Source organism: Pelobates fuscus, chromosome 1 (genome assembly GCF_036172605.1).
Source record: "Pelobates fuscus isolate aPelFus1 chromosome 1, aPelFus1.pri, whole genome shotgun sequence".
Lineage (NCBI taxonomy): Eukaryota > Metazoa > Chordata > Amphibia > Anura > Pelobatidae > Pelobates > Pelobates fuscus.
Window position 1 is genome coordinate 61,181,208 of NC_086317.1, and position 18,862 is coordinate 61,200,069.

The window sequence follows — 18,862 nt, forward strand, 5'->3', positions numbered from 1 at the left end:
GTCTTTAGTCTGAAACCTTACGTTTTAGAATGGAGCACAGATGCTCAGATGGCAACTCACCAGACTCACTTTAATATTTTCATTTTTGTAACATTCTAGAAGCACATTTTCACAGTGCTGCTTGAGTGACACTAACTAAGGTGGCAGCTTGTTAAAATTACAAACTGTTTCAAAGACAAATGGGGGACCCATCCAGTAGTAGACATAGGTAGAGAGTAAAGTGCAAACTGACTGGTTATCTGCTTAAAACTTACAGTTGTGCTCAAAAGTTTGCATACCCTGGCAGAAATTGAGAAATTTCGGCAATGATTTTGAAAATATGACTTATCATGCATGTAATATGTCTTTGATTGAAGGATAGTGATCATATGAAGCCATTTATTATCACATAGTTGTTTGGCTCCTTTTTAAATCATAGTGATAACAGAAATCACTTAAATGGTCCTGATCAAAAGTTTACATACCCTTGAATGTTTGGCCTTATTACAGATACACAAGGTGACACACACAGGTTCCCACACCTGTGGCTTTTTAAATTGCAATTAGTGTATGTGTATAAATAGTCAATGAGTTTGTTAGCTCTCATGTGGATTCACTGAGCAGGCTAGATACCGAGCCTTGGAGAGCAGAAAAGAACTGTCAAAGACCTGCATAACAAGGTAATGGAACTTTATAAAGATGGAAAAGGATATAAAAAGATATCCAAAGCCTTGAAAATGCCAGTCTATACTGTTCAATCAAATATTAAGAAGTGGAAAATTCTGTGATCTCTTGATACAAAGCCAAGATCAGGAAGACCAAGAAAGTTTTCAGCCACAACTGCCAGAAGAATTGTTCGGGATACAAAGAAAAACACACATGTAACCTCAGGAGAAATACAGGCTGCTCTGGAAAAATCGGTGTGTTTATTTCAGAGAGCACAATACGGCGATACTTGAGCAAAAATGAGCTGCTTGGCCAAGTTGCCAGAAAGAAGCCTTTACTGCGCCAATGCCACAAAAAAAGCTTGGTTACAATATACCGATAACACCTTGACATGCCCCACAGCTTCTGGCACACTGTAATTTGGAGTGACAAGGTCAAAATAGAGCTTTATGGTCACAACCATAAGCACTATGTTTGGAGAGGGGTCAACAAGGCCTATAGTAAAAAGAATACCATCCCCACTGTGAAGCATGGTGGTGGCTCACTGATGTTTTGGGGGATGTGAGCTCTAAAGGCACGGTGAATCTCAATGAAAATTGATGGCAAGATGAATGCAGCTGTTATCAGAAAATACTGGCAGACAATTTGCATTCTTCTGCATGAAGGCTGCGCATGGGACACTCTTGGACTTTCCAGCTTGACAATGACCATAACCACAAGGCCAAGTTAACCCTCCAGTGATTACAGCAGAAAAAGGTGAAGGTTCTGGAGTGGCCATCACAGTCTCTTGACCTTAATATCATTGAGCCACTCTGGGGAGATCTCGAACGTGCGGTTCATGCAAGACGACCAAAGACTTTGCATGACCGGAAGGTATTTTGCCTAGATGAATGGGCAGCTATACCACCTGCAAGAATTAGGGGCCTCATAGACAACTATTACAAAAGACTGCACACTGTCATTTATGCTAAATGGGGCAATACACAATATTAATGGGACACTCCAGGCACCCAGACCACTTCTGCCCATTGGAGTTGTCTGGGTGCCAACTCCCACTACCCTTAACCCTGCAACTGTAAATATTGCAGTTTTCATAAACTGCACAATGCTTTCCTATGGGGAGGTGTAATGCGCGTGCGCGGCATTGCCGCGCATGCGCATTAGGTCTCCTGCCGCCGGTCGTGCATGCGCAATAGGTCTCCCGCGCCGAATGACGGTGGGGGAAGAACGTGGGCAGACCCTGAACCAGCGCCGAGGACATCGGCTCTGGATATAGGTAAGTCATGGAAGGGGTTTTAACCCCTTCAGCAACTTGGGATGGGGGGTGGGAGGGCGAGGGGACCTGCAGTGCCAGGAAAATGGTTTGTTTTCCTGGCACTGGAGAGTCCCTTTAAGAACTAAGGGTATGCAGACATTTGGACAGGGGTCATTTCATTTTTTTCTTTGTTGCCATGTTTCGTTTTATGATTGTGCCATTCTGTTAACCTACAGTTGAATATGAATCCAATAAGAAATAAAATGTGTTTTGCCTGCTCACTCACTTTCTTTAAAATGGTACATATATTACCAATTCTCCAAGGATATGCAAACTTTTGAGCACAACTGTGTCCATCTTTTACCACTTCTTCACGGCTATGTGAGATACAGAGATCAAGCACTAAAATATATCTTTAACATTTTGAAGGTGCTCCTTTTGCATAACGCTCTCTGGCACGGATTATGATATTCGCACAATAGTCACTTCTGCTTTCCAAGTGTTGGCAACTATCACCCCAATAAATGTTTGCAATAAGCAGAACAAATTACTATGGTGTTTGAAAAATCAGAAGCCACTCTTCTTCATGCTGTCTCCCCCACCCAGAGGGAGGAGTAAATCCCCGTTTTCATATTCAGTCTGTAATCCTGTGAGTTATTGTCTTTTCTAATGCTTAGAAAATGTAAAATTTTCAAGGCTAATGGTTTGTTTGTCAATTCCATTCTGAATGAGGTGGAACCCTCCCCTTTACGGTGTTGGATGGCTCATACCCAACCAATATCCTTTGATGGTTATATTTTAATATGTTCTCAAGCACTGCTAGCTATGTGTCTGTGGTACGACCTACTTCCTGTCTTACAGCAGACATTAATACTTTTCTGAAGCTCTATTCTCGGTGGACACAAAAGTACTTTAAACCATCATTCAAAACACGCAACACTCTTTTCAGTCAAGTACCAGAGATGGAAATAGATTTCAGACCCATGTGGTTATGTCAAATGTCACAATCACTGCAAACCTCCGTCTACCCCCACCACCATTTCCATTTATGATCATTTTATTCATACAATCAGCACTCTGAAAAACAAGACTTGAGGAAACAAGTACACAATCTTTCAATCTAACCAGGAACCACATATGTCATCACTTTAACCTTGTCTGTCCATCGTCGCCGAGAGCACTCTTTACAGAGAAGGGGGTGGTGTGTTCATAAATAAAGACTATGATTGTGCTCAGCAAGATAGAACACATCAAAGAACCATAATGTGTTTGCATTTTCTTCTCATATTAAATTTAGCATCAAGCACTATATCAAATTGCAAACACAGCCATAATGGCTAGATTTACACGTTGACTGTTTATATCTTATTTGCCTGAACCAATTTATATTAGTAAGTTACCCCACATGTAAAAGACAGGGAACTATTCACTAATCAGTGAATTGTGTCAAGTTTTCAACATACCAAGCAAAACTAGTGGTATTTGTTATTCTTTCTGATTAAAACAACGTTTTTTGTTTTGTTTTGTTTTTTTATTAGATAGCTGTTAATATTAATTAAGTAGAATACTAATAATATAAATATAATTTTGCATTACTTGAGAGTGTGCGCCGTTCTTTTTCTGTAAAACATTTTAAAAGAAATAAATAATGTACATTGTTTGCTATAGGACAGAGCAGTATTTCTCAACCATTTTTGTGGGGAAGTACCCCTGCAGATCTAAAACAAATTCCTATGTACCTCTGCCTCCAGAGTTATTTCTATTGATTTAAATGAAACATGTAGACACTGATATTTAAGTTAATCCCATATTGGAAAACCAGCTTGAATAATATTTTTAAAGTAATACATAAATATGAATATATCATGTGAGCATTGTGAATGCAAGGAGAATTGTATGAATTATAAATCCGAAGTATAATAGTCACAAAATAAACATATAATACACACATAGTAGTTATACGCATAGGACACTAGCATGCACACACATTTATACACAGATGACTTTGGCGCACACACACAGACCGTTTCACACAGGAAACCGACACATGCATTTACACACAGAGAACACTCACAGACAGACTCACTGATTTGACACAGAATGACACACACATTTTCACACAAGGAAACTGATAGGCATGTGCATGGGGAAAATGTTCGGTTCGGCATTCCGAAATTCGGGACTTCGGCAATTCGGCACTTCAACACGTTGGAACTTCGACACTTCAGAAATTCAGCAACTTCGGCACTTCGGCATTTCCGGACTTCAGCACTTCGGGACTTCTTTTGCAGCCGCTTAGTAGATAACTCCCTAATTCCCACGGTATTAGGGAGTTATCTACCAAAAGGCTGAAAGACCTAAATTGGTCTTTCAGACAAATTTACTAATACTAAGTAAAAATTACTTACAGCATGGGGCTGCTCACTGTTAAAAAAAAAAAAAAATAGGCTCCCCCCTCCTGAGCCCCCCCTTATTTGTATTAAGGTCCCACTTCCTTATTTGTATTTAGGGCCCCCACCCACCACTCAGGGGTAGGGACATTAGGTCCCTCCCCTTATTCTGATTTAGGTCCCCCACCCGCCGCTCAGGGGTGGGGGCCCGGGGGGAGGACAATAGGTCCCCCCCACCATTAACTTACATTTGGACCCCCACCCGCTGCTCAGGGGGGGGGGGGGCAATAGGGGGGACCTTTTTTTTTTTTAACAGTTTAATAGACATGCCCCTACTCGCGGCATCATTTACTAATACTAAGTAATCTTTACTTAGTATTAGTAAATTTGGCTGAAAGACCAATTCAGGTCTTTCAGCCTTTTAGTAGATAGCTCCCTAATACCGTGGGAATTAGGGAGTTATCTACTTATTCATCCCTGTCATTACATTGACAGGCTAAGTAACTAACATGTTATATGAATGTATGTTACTTGATTGTTGTAAGTGTTGCAAATGCTTACAGCTGAATCCTGGCTATGTTTGTATACTTTTTATTTAAAATTGTATACAGTGTAACATTCTTCTTCTTTCGCTGGGTAAGTATATTAGTACTTAGGCAATACTGTGCTTTGTTCGGAACTTTGTCACTTTGACACTTCGGAAATTCGGTAATTTCGGAACTTCGGGACCTCGGCACTTCGGCCATTCGGAAGTACCCGAATGTCTGAATTGCCCGAAATTCGTCCAAATTCATATTCGGACCGAAACGAATTGCACATGTCTAGAAACTGACACACAAACACTCACTAATTTGACACACACTGACAGACATTCTCACACACACTCACACATTAATATTTCCTTTTTATTTAAGTTCACCCAGCCTCCCAACCTTTGGCAGAGTGGGAATGGATCCTTTTCCTGGGGTCCAGTGTGGGGCTTGTGTAATCCTTGTGCTCTTCCAGCACCGCTCCCTCACACTCAGTTTAGTTATGCTGGGGCCGGAGTGACATCATAACCTGGGTCCCAGAAACAAGGTAACAGTGCTGGAAGATCATGAAGCATACAGCTCCTCGCCACTTGCTTTTTGGGGGGTGCTAAGATGGCCATACGGCCACCTCTTAGCATACCATTTGCCTTTGGTGCGCATACTCCTTGGGGAAGGCATACCACAGGTTGAGAAACTAGTGGATAGAAAATTGCATGTATTATTACTGTGAGTTTGCATAAAATACTGGATGGAATTAATTTATTAAAACATTGTAACTTTAATACATGCTTCTGACCAGTTACGACCTTAACATGTTTATGGTTCTTAAATAAAACATTGTGTATCTAAAACAGGAATGGTCACAGCACTTAAAGAAAGGTATTTAAAGCAACATTCCAAGCGCCATAAGCACTATAACCAATTGTAATAACTAAAGTGCCTCACACCATTCACACACAGTCATCCTGTCACAGTCACCCTTTCACACACAGTTACCCTATTACAGTCAGTCACAATCATCATGCCACAGTCACCCTCATACACAGGCAAAACCCCCTCATAGACAGTAACCTTCATACTCACATATCTCAAGCACAAAACACAGGCAAACCATAAACACAATGCACACAGGAAGACCACAAGCATCCATCCCTGTACACACAAAACACTTCAAGTAGCTCCTCTCAACACACAAACAGGTAGGAGATATATGCTCGCAGCGATACACACAGATATGCATTTCAGGTACAGTCATGGTACACAGAGACACTCACAAATGTACAAGGATACTCACTGGCAGACACACACACTACAAATACCAGACATGCGCACACAGGTACCAGTACTCACTGCCAGACACATTCTCTCAGGCACATACACACATGGGTACCAATACACACTTCCACACACAGTAATTGTGTGACTGTATCTGTCAGTGTGTGTGTATGCGCGTACCTGTGTGTCTCTGTATATCAGTGTGTATGTGCATGGATCAGAGTATATATGTGATTGTATCTAAGTGTACATGTGTGCACTTGTATTTGGGTGTGAGTCTAAAGTTCAATGTGAGGGTGATATGGTATGGGGAATGTCATGGTAATGTGCCAACATAAACAATATGCAATATGCATATATGTATATAAACAACACTACTGATAATTGAGGGCATATTGGATAATGTATAGGTGAGAGGATTAGAGACTATGGGAGGAAAAATGTCTTTTACATATTTTTGTTTTTTTTCTTCCCTTCTCCTCCCTTCTTCTTTTCTTAAAGAAAATATAAAAAATGTTTAGTAAAAATATTTGTGAAAACACTTTTCTGATCTGCAACTTCTGTCCGACAAAATGTATATTTTTTCCATTAATAATGTGCTATCTTTGCATACTGAAACAAAGAATACATTTACACATTGCTTTCCAGGGCACCCACAACACTTGTTTTTGCAAACCACTTGCTATTGAAGGGGTTAATAGAAATGTCCACTATCTGCAAACCTATATTTTATCATAGATGACTCACATGCCTTATGTAGATGTTAATATCTGCCCTGTGTCACACAACTATTCTAGTGACATGCAGTTTTACAATTTAACTCTTCACGTATTTCTCACTAAAAGAAAAAGCGAGAACAGAATACTAACTCTTACCAAATTCTTCAACTACTTGGTGGAGCTGGACATTATCAGCTCTGTTTATTAGAAGGTTTTTGTTTTTTTAGCTTTATTGGAAAGTTACACCAAAAATGCTATTTACTAACTTGTGTAACTTTGTTGCAATACCAATTAGAAATGTGTTTGTCCAATATAAAACATTGGAAACTGTGACACCAATTGGTATTCACAAAATGGTGTTGCAGTTTTGCGGGATCCCAAAAAAAATCTTTTACTGGTGGGAATGCTATACTCAGTGAGTCTCGCTAGCAAAACTAAAATCCATGTTCACAAACAGTCTGACTCTCAAAGAAATCCACTGGTACAAATGGTCACTGCCCAGTAAAGCATTAGAAAGTAAAATATACTGTATTAAAAAGGAGTAGCCCTTTAATTCGGGGATGTGGGTGAGGGGAGCTGTTCTAAGAACTTTTAAGTGACTTACTAATAACAGTTTATGCAACCTAAATGTAATTTAGAACAAGAACAACGTATCTTTACGTTAAATTTAATTTAGAACAAGAACAACGTAACAAGAACGCCGTAACGGCTGAAGTCCCTGGAGCGCACGGGATACTTACCTACCCGGCGCTCCGCTTCGGGAGGACTGCCTCACAGCCCAGGCAGCCTTCCCACGGCAAAAGTGGCCCCCTATAGCTGTACAAATCAAATTTTACACAGTAAAGTGCAAATCACACAAGGTGTAAGAGTGGTATCAGAGGTACAAGTGCAACTCCCCAGTGTTTAAAAAACACTTAAAAAACACTAATACAAATACAAATAAAACAGAGATAGAGGAGTGCAAATATAAAAATAGTATACTTATTCACATTTGGTCATCATCTGAATTTCACCTACATAAAAGAGTGAAAACATAGCATAATACTTTTTAACCAAATAATATCAAAGAAAAGGGTGTAATTTTCCACTCACACTTTGCAGAGCCACGTATAGTAGGCTCTGACTATTTTGGTTCTTAGAGAAAATCCCTTTCTTATTGTCTCCACTCCACCACTCCTCCGGATCACTCCACTGGTACCAGGAAAAACAGCAGATACAAATAACTCCAGGAAAGTGGGGATGTTTTGGAAGATTTAATAGTTAACAAAATAAGATAAAAACAGGGATGTAAATGCATAAAAGTGAAAAAAGGTAGCAGCACTGACGCGTTTCGACTCTTTAAAGTCTTTCTCAAAGTGCATAATCCATTAGTTACATTTCCTCATATATATACCAGTCCAATCCTCAAATTTGGCGCTCAATTTTCGTTCCGGTCCTTCACTTCCTGCTTCCGCTTGGCGTTTTTTCTCTCCGCCCACTTTTGCGCCTATTTGCGTCTGACGTCAGACGCACTCTTCCGATACCGGAAGTGATGTATAAAGTATTCCCGAAGCAACAGTCGCCATGTAAGGAAGTCTTTGGTTAGATATAACATATATGGGACTATCCTGGCATATTTCAACATATATTATAAAATAATAAACATAATAATTTAATATAAGTGAGAATCTTGATGAAATGTGTAACCTACTTGAGAAATTACTCATTAGAGAGTTAAAAATTAAATGGGAAGTGTATACCATAAGAAGATACTTAAAAGAAGAGGTTACACCCCGGGGACTAAGGTTCACCAAATATCCAACATTTGATCAAGGTAATAAGAGATGTATGGGTATTTGGGAGGGAGCTCTAGAGCCCTTCTCAAAAACTATAATGCAAATCATTATCGATCAAAGAAATATCAATTTGGAGGAATTAGATACCAAAATAAGAATTATCCAAAACAAATTGGAACCGTTTATAGGGACTGAAGATTTTGTGTTATTAACCAAACAAATCAGCCTAAAATTAGAAAAGTTAGAAACATCATTAATTTCAAATAAAAAGCGGAAATTTCAGAGAGACCTCAATGATTACGCCACCAATAATGTTAGGAAAAAACCTAGAACCAACAAGAGGTTTGAGAGGAAATATGAAAATAGGACTACCCAAGTGAGGGATAGGGAAGATATACCCAGGAATGAGCCTAAACAGTATCTACACGGAACTAAGTCAAATGAGTGGGTGGAAGTAAAAAGGAAAAAGAGCACTAAAAAAAATGAGAACAACAGAATATATACAAGAGATAATAGAGAACGAGAACAATATAGGACCCCATAACCACAAAGAAGACCTATTGCTACATGCAATAGGTATGAACCATTAAGGAGGAATGAAAATGACTCTTTTTTTAGAGAGTGGCCAAAGGGACAGACGCCTGATAAGCCAATTTCCACAAAAAAGAAGGTACAGAGAATACGAGGAGGGAGAAATAGGAGAAGAAATAGAGATAAGAGAAATGAGGAGACCCGAAGGGAAAATGAGGCGCAAATAAAGATTTTTAATTTATCAGAGAAAGTTTTAGATGAAAATCATATCAAAATTTTAAGCAAAGGTTTTAAATTTGCCCCTAGCTGCCCTATTAATAAATTTGAAACGTACACAGATTTGAATAGGTTTACAAGGAAATTGTGTCTTAAAAAGTTTTTTAAGGAAAGAGATACTATTGCGATAAGAGATCAAGGTGATGAGGTTAATGAGTTTCAACATACAGAGTTAAAAACCCCCTCTAAATTTTATCCTATTCACCTTAAATCTAAATAAATGAAGATATTTGAAAAAGCATGCATTAAGGATATAAAAGAAATAAAGGTTAAGAACAATAAATACCAAAATAATTTGACTATAAAAGAAAAGAAGGCCATGATAGATTTAAAGAAAGATAGTCATATAGTCATCAAACCTGCCGATAAGCGGGGCGGTGTCGTAGTTTTAAATAAAGAAACATATATGGCAGAAATAAAATGACAATTAGATGATCAGGAAACTTATAGAAAATTGAAAGGTGACCCATCCATTGAGATTAGGAAAAAATATATACAAAGTTTAGATAAAGGTCTTGTAGAAGGGATCCTAACTTCTAAGGAATATAAATTCTTGAATACAGAATTTCCAAGAATACCCGTCATATATGTCCTACCGAAGTTACATAAAGATATACACAATCCACCTGGGAGGCCTATAGTATCAGGGATAGGGACCCTACTATCACCCCAATCAAAATATGTAGACACGTTTTAACAGCCGATAGTGAAGACATGCCCTTCCTTTCTTAAAGACTCTATGAGCCTTTTACAAGTTTTAAAGAATGTTAAATGGAAGGAGGATTTTCTATTAGTTACGTGTGACGTAGCTAGTCTCTATACATGTATTCAACATGATAGAGGGTGTGAGGCAGTCAGACATTTTCTTCAGACCTCCGAAATATATCATAGGGAACAAATGGATTTTATTCTTGAATCTATTCAACTTATTTTAAATAACAATTTTTTTTGGTTTGAGGGTGACTTTTATTTGCAATGTAGAGGGACAATTATGGGGACCAGGTTCGCTCCCAGTTATGCTAATTTATTTATGGCACATTGGGAAGAAATGTTTGTTTTTTCCCAGCATGACTGGGTTGCGAACCTGGTCCTCTATAGAAGATACATTGATGATATCTTTTTTTTATTTGGAAAGGGGATCAATCATCAGTTTTAGACTTTTTAAATTATCTTAATGCCAACCAGTGGAATATTAAGTTAACTCATGTGGTTAATAACCAAACAATTGACTTTTTATATCTCAATATCTATATAAAAGAAATCTTATATCTTCAAAACATGCACATTTTTTAAACAAGTTGATGTAAACAGCTTTTTTGAGAAGGAAAGCTTCCACTTTCGTCCCTGGTTGGACAATATCCCAAGGGGCCAGTTCATAAGACTCAGGAGGAACTGTTCAGAAATAGATAAATACAATCTCCAAGCTACCTCACTCAAAATTTTTTTTTTAGAAAAGGGCTATGAAGAAGGAGCCCTTAATGATACAATACAAGAGATTAGTGAATTGAATAGAGAAGACCTATTGAAATATCAGCAAAAGAAAGAAGAGGGAAACAAGGATATAATCCAGTTAATATTTAATTTTAATAAGAATCACTCCCAGTTGAGACGTATTTTTTATAAAAATTGGCATTTATTGAAAAAGATGAAGATATTGCACCTTATGTAGGGGAGAAACCCACAATTATATATAGAGGAGCCCAGAACCTCAAACACATTTTAACATCTAGTTTTATTGAAAGAACAGATAAGAACTTTTTAAATAGTCAGAAAAGGGTATTTAAAGGTTTTAATTATTGTGGGAATTGCATGGGGTGCAGAACATCAAAAATAAGAGAGGAAAAGATCTTGTCGTTTCATTCTAATGCCAATTTGAAAGAATATAAAATAGAAAAATGTATCACATGCAAAACTAAAAATGTTGTATATGTGCTGGAGTGCCCTTGTGGCCTACAATATGTGGGTAAAACATCTACGAGGGTACGGGAGCACATATACAACATTAATAGAGGGTTTAAAACCCATAACGTCTCTCTACACATTTGGAATACCGTAATCAAGATCCAAGTGGGATCAAGTTTTATGGGATCCAAACTGTAACTAAACATTGGAGAGGAGGTGACCTTAATTCAACCTTGAGCAGATGTGAAATGGTTTAATTTAGACACACTATCCCCCAAGGGTCTTAACATGGAGTTTGAGATGAGTGTGCTAATTTAATGATTGGTTTTATTTAGTTGGTTTAAAATTATTTTATTAAATTATATTTATTGTGAAGTTTTTTGTGGAAGGATTGTACTCTATTAATGGTCTCCTCCCTCCCCCCCCCCTTTTTTCCCCAGATCTTTTTTTTCTTCTATTTAATCATTGATTTTTTAATAGAAGTATATGTGAATATATGAAATTAAGATGTATAGCTTTAAAATATAAGTATATGTCTATTTCTATTTAAAATATGCCAGGACAGTTTCATATATGTTATATGTACACGATTTGTTGTTTTATAGTACAAATAAATGTTTATTATTTTATAATATATGTTGAAATATGCCAGGATAGTCCCATATATGTTATATCTAACCAAAGACTTTCTAACATGGCGACTGTTGCTTCAGGAATACTTTATACATCACTTCCGGTATCGGAAGAGTGCGTCTGACGTCAGAGGCAAATAGACGCAAAAGTGGGCGGAGAGAAAAAACGCCAAGCGGAAGCAGGAAGTGAAGGACCGGAACGAAAATTGAGCGCCAAATTTGAGGATTGGACTGGTATTGTAGCGGTACTTACCCTTTCCAGGGGCCTGCCGGGGTCCTCTGTTCGAGCCGCGCGGTCCTGCTGCTGCACGAGCCGCACGCGGCTCATCCGACGACTGGAACAGGAGGACGGGCAGTGACCGCGAGGAGCGGGTCACGTGTCCCGCCTGACTCTAAGAGCGCGCCGCGGGTCTCGGGCACACTCTTAAAGGGACAGTGGGAGCCTAAATTGGAAAAGGCCTCCCATTGGTCCCTGTCATACCACACTCCCCATACACTTACCTTTTGGGGGCGTGGATATGACAGGGGCCAATCAAAATAGGTGTTTAGTTATTTATACTCACCTTTTTCCCTTAGTTCCTTGCCCTAACGTGGTTTCTGTTTCAGTTCCCTTTAGCGCGTCTTGTGTTCCTTCGTACTTGACCTTGGCTTTGTTTTCTGACTACGTTATCTCTTTATCCTTATCTGTTCTGTTTGCTGGCTTGCTGTTTTCTGTGTACCAGACCCCGGCTAGTCCTAGTTTACGCTGTCTCTTTGTGCCCTTGACCTCGGATCGTTCCTGACTCTGTACTTCTCCTATATACGTCGAGTTCTGCCACTCTAAGGTCCGGTAGACGTATCTCCCCTCTGTGTTGTCTTCTGTTTAGCTGAATCCTGCGTGTTGGGGTATATTTTCGTTACAGGTATATATACGAGGAAATTTAACTAATGGATTATGCACTTTGAGAAAGACTTTAAAGAGTCGAAACGCGTCAGTGCTGCTACCTTTTTTCACTTTTATGCACTTTACATCCCTGTTTTTATCTTATTTTGTTAACTATTACATCTTCCAAAACATCCCCACTTTCCTGGAGTTATTTGTATCTGCTGTTTTTCCTGGTACCAGTGGAGTGATCCGGAGGAGTGGTGGAGTGGAGACAATAAGAAAGGGATTTTCTCTAAGAACCAAAATAGTCAGAGCCTACTATACGTGGCTCTGCAAAGTGTGAGTGGAAAATTACACCCTTTTCTTTGATATTATTTGGTTAAACAGTATTATGCTATGTTTTCACTCTTTTATGTAGGTGAAATTCAGATGATGACCAAATGTGAATAAGTATACTATTTTTATATTTGCCCCCTATAGCTGGCTGTGGTTCTGCCAGCAGGGGGACTGTCTGAAATGTCAGACAGTCCCCCTGCTGGTGGGAAGTAGTAAAAAAAAAATTATTAAACATGTTTAAAATAAAATAGAAATATATATATATATATATATATATATATATATATATAATATATGTATATACATATTATATATATATATATATATATATATATATATGAAACATGGGGGATGGTTGCACTCACCTGAACATGCTTAAATGGGGTGCTGCTGGGGGCCATATTATACAATAAACAATACACAAGATCCAGCGCACTCTCCTATCTACTAAACAGCAACTTCAATGATGACAGATTTTATTCGTTTTTAAAATCTAGTGCGCTGGATCTTGTGTATTGTTTATTGTATACATATTATATATATATGTAACGTCATACAAAGTGTATTTTAATATTGATATAAGTACATATATCAGTATTAAAATACACTTAGAATGACGTTACATATGTATAATATATATATATATATATATTATATATATAATAGATATATACACATATATTATATATATAAATGCGTATAATTACAATAATAAATAAATTAAATAATACAATTAATAAATAAAATATTGAAACAAAATTTAATATAAATGATATATTCATATGTAATTTAATTCTAACTGTATTTTGTTATTAATATATATATATATATATTGGTAACAAAATACACTTAGAATGACATTCTATATATATATATATATATATATATATATATATATATAAAATGCAAATAACCACAAATATATATATATAGATAAATACATATAATTACATAAAAGATTACATTAGAATACACGTAGAATTTAAATACCTATAAATGCATATATATTAAAATTCTACATGTATATTTAAGTAATCTTTTCACATAATTAGGTGATTTAATTCATTAAAATTTGATTGACATCCCTGACAACACAGGGAGAAAGTGCAGAGAATTTAATTTGCAAGCACTATATTTGACCCTGTAACTCTCCAAGACACCATAAAACCTGTACATGGGGGGTACTGTTTTACTCGGGAGACTTTGCTGAACTCAAATATTAGTGTTTCAAACTGGTAAATTGTATTACAACGATGATATTTTAAGTAAAAGTGACGTTTTTTGCATTTTTTGCAAACAAACTGCACTTTTATGGACTATATTATTGTTGTAATATGTTTTACTGTTTTAAAACACTAATATTTGTGTTTAGTGAAGTCTCCAGAGAATAACAGTACATCCCATGTACAGGTTTTATGGTGTTTTGGAAAGTTAGAGAGTCACATATAAGGCTTGCATTTCATTTTTTTGACATTGAAATTTGCCAGATTGGTTATGTTGCCTGTGAAAGCATATGGTATCCCAGGAATGAGAATTACCCCGATGATGGCATACCATTTGCAAAAGTAGACAACCCAAGGTATTGCAAGTGGGGTATGTCCAGTCTTTCTTAGTAGTCACTTAGTCACAAACACTGGCCAAATATTTGTTTTTTGCTTTTTTCACACAAAAAGAACGCTAACTTTGGCCAGTCTTTGTGACTAAGTGGCTACTAAAAAAGACTAAACATACCCCACTTTCAATACCTTTGGTTGTCTACTTTTTCAAATGGTATGCCATTATGGGGGTAATTCTCATTCCTGGGCTACCACACCGTCTCAAAAGTAACATTACTAATCTGGCAATTTCAATTTGAAAATGGAATGTTCTATATTTGACCCTGTAACTTTCCAAAACACCATAAAACCTGTTAATGGGGGTACTGTTGTACTCGTGAGACATCGATGATTACAAATATGTGCATTTTTTTTGCAGTAAAATCTAACAGTATTATGACATTCACAGCTAAAATGTCAGACGGAAATACAAATTTAAAAAAAATATTATTTTCTCACATTGTTTTTTAATTTTATTCATAATAAACTATCTTCCATATATGAATAGCTAATGATAAATTAAAGCCCTGTTTCTCCTGAGCAAAATGATATATAATAAGTGTGGGTGCATATAATATGAAAGAGGGGAACTACGGGTGAACAGACATATAGCGCAAATTCCAGTTTTTGTTTACGTTTTGTTTTGATCAGAACGTGCACTATTGACTCAGTCCTGAAGGGGTTAATTAAGGACTGAGCCAATTGTACAAGTTGTGATCAAAACAAAATGTAAACAAAACCTTGAATTTGCACTATATGTTTGTTCAGGCCTAATTCACCTCTTTCATATTATGTGCACCCACATTTATTATAGATCATTTTGTTCAGGAGAAACAAGGCTTTCATGTCACATCAAATATTTGTATATTAAACATACCGTTAATTTAATATGAATAAAATATAAATATAAAATATAGAAAAAGAGAAAGGGAATAGGAGGTGGAAAAGATCCACCACCAATACCCAAAAAGGGGTTACAGGAGGTATAAGGGGCTTGACCCCAGAAACAATAATCAGAAGATAAGAAAGTGGAAGAAGAGATCCCCTAGCAAATAGCAGGTGGGAACTCAAATCCACTGAGTAATACCTCCTAGGTAAAGTGTCACATAAATTAGGGTAAATAAAATCTCTTCTTCCACTTTCTTATCTTCTAAATGTATTTCTAATAAAGGTTTAGTTACCCTAATTTATGTGACACTTTACCTAGGAGGTATTACTCAGTGGATTTGAGTTCCCACCTCCTATTTGCTAGGGGATCTCTTCTTCCACTTTCTTATCTTCTAAATATAAAATATGTCTCATGGGTAAAACAGTACCCCCGATGTACAGGTTTTATAGTGTTTTGGAAAGTTACAGGGTCAAATATAGCACATTACATTTTTCAGTTTATACACATTGAAATTTGCCAGACTGGTTATGTTGCCTTTGAGACCGAATGGTAACCCAGGAATGAAAATTAACCCCATGATAGCATACCATTTGGAAAAGTAGACAACCCAAGGTTTTACAAATGGGGTATGTCCAGTCTTTTCTAATAGCCACTTAGTCACAAACATTGGCCAAAGTTAGCGTTCATGTTTGTTTGTGTGTGAAAAATGCAAAAAACTAAATTGAACGCTAGTTTTGGCCATTATTTGTGACTAAGTTTCTGCTAAAATAGACTGGACATATCCCATTTGCAATACCTTGGGTTGTCTACTTTTGCAAATGGTATGCCAACCAAGGAATGGTTAAAGGATCTTAACATGTATAGCTTGAAGGAAAGACGAGGCAGGGGGGATATGATAGAAACATTTAAATACATAAAGGGAATCAACACAGTAAAGGATGAGACTATATTTAAAATAAGAAAAACTACCACAACAAGAGGACATAGTCTTAAATTAGAGGGGCAAAGGTTTAAAAATAATAACAGGAAGTATTAATTTACTGAGAGGGTAGTGGATGCATGGAATAGCCTTCCAGCTGAAGTGGTAGAGGTTAACACAGTAAAGGAGTTTAAGCATGCGTGGGATAGACATAAGGCTATCCTTACTATAAGACAAGGTCAGGGACTAATAAAAGTATTTAGAAAATTGGGCAAACTAGATGGGCTGAATGGATGTTATCTGCCGTCACATTCTATGTTTCTATGTTTCTATATAATTATATAGACTGCTCAAAAAAATAAAGGGAACACTTAAACAACACAATGTAACTCCAAGTCAATCACACTTCTGTGAAATCAAACTGTCCACTTAGGAATAGAGATGTCGCGAACATAAAATTTTCAGTTCGCAAATGGCGAACGCGAATTTCCGCAAATGTTCGCGAACCGGGCGAACCGCCATAGACTTCAATAGGCCGGCGAATTTTAAAACCCACAGGGACTCTTTCTGGCCACAATAGTGATGGAAAATTTGTTTCAAGGGGACTAACACCTGGACTGTGGCATGCCGGAGGGGGATCCATGGCAAAACTCCCATGGAAAATTACATAGTTGATGCAGACTCTGGTTTTAATCCATTAAGGGCATAAATCACCTAACATTCCTAAATTGTTTGGAATAACGTGCTTTAAAACATCAGGTATGATGTTGTATCGATTAGGTAGTGTAAGGCTAACGCCCGCTTCACAGTGACAGACCAAACTCCCCGTTTAACGCACCACAAACAACCGCAAACAGTCCATTTGCACAACCGCAAACTCCCCATTTGCACAAGGTTGGATACCAAGCTAGCCATGTCCCGTTCCTTGTCCTCACTGATGTCATTGAAGGTCTCTTCCTCCACCCAGCCACGTACAACACCAAGGGTCCCCGAAAGGTGACAACAAGCCCCCTGGGACGCCTGCTGTGTTTGGTCTTCCACCTCCTCAAAGCCACCTTCCTCCTCTGACTCCTCTTCTTCAGACTCCTCTCTCTGCGTTGCCTCTCTCTGCATTATTATAAGGTGTGTTAAGTAGTACAATTCCTATCAGTTTAATCCCTGTTACGTCCCCTATCAGGGGACGTGTATATGGCATCGGTTTTAGGAACCGGGAGATGGAAAAAGATGCTTGGTCGGTCCTCCTACTTCAAATTTGGGGCACTGCGCGTGCAATCTAATGTGCCACCAGATAGGAGTGGTGTGTTAAGTAGTACTATTCTTATCAGTTTAATCCCTGTTACGTCCCCCTCATCAGGCCTTTTTTTGTCGAATGTATCGCCCACTGTCAGTCCCTTCGCGATCCATCCCTTATTCATCTTAATAAAGGTGAGGTAATCTAGACTTTTTTGACCTAAGCGACTTCTCTTCTCAGTGACAATACCTCCTGCTGCACTGAAGGTCCTTTCTGACAGGACACTTGAAGCGGGGCAGGCCAGAAGTTCTATCGCAAATTGGGATAGCTCCGTCCACAGGTCAAGCCTGCACACCTAGTAGTCAAGGGGTTCATCGCTCCTCAGAGTGTCGATATCTGCAGTTAAGGCGAGGTAGTCTGCTACCTGTTGGTTGAGTCGTTCTCTGAGGGTGGACCCCGAAGGGCTGTGGCGATGCATAGGACTTAAAAAGCTCTGCATGTCCTCCATCAACAACACGTCTATAAAGCGTCCTGTCCTTGCCGGCGTGGTCATGGGAGGAGGAGGATTACTTTCACCTCTTCCCCTGTTAGATTCCCATTGTGCTGTGACATCATACTTTTTAATTTATTTTGGAACTGCGGCATCCTTTCCGTCTTGCGGTAATTCAGTAAAATTTCAGGCACTTTCTGCTTATACCGGGAGTCTAGTAGCGTGGACACCCAGTACAGGCCGTTCTCCTTCAGCCTTTTTATACGAGGGTCCCTCAACAGGCACGACAGCATGAAGGACCCCATTTGCACAAGGTTGGATGCCGAGCTACTCATGTCCTGTTCCTCGTCTGCAGTGATCTCACTGAAGGTATGTTCTTCCCCCCAGCCACATACAACACCACAGGGACCAGATAGGTGACAACGAGCACCCTGGGATGCCTGTTGTGGTTGGTCTTCCTCCTCCTCCTCAAAGCCACATTCCTCCTCTGACTCCTCTTCCTCACAATCCTCTTCCAGCGTTACCGCAGGTCCAGCAAGGTTAGTCTGGATTGCTGGTTGTCGTCTGTTAGCTGGGGGTCTAGTGTATTCCTTAACCGGAGGGGACT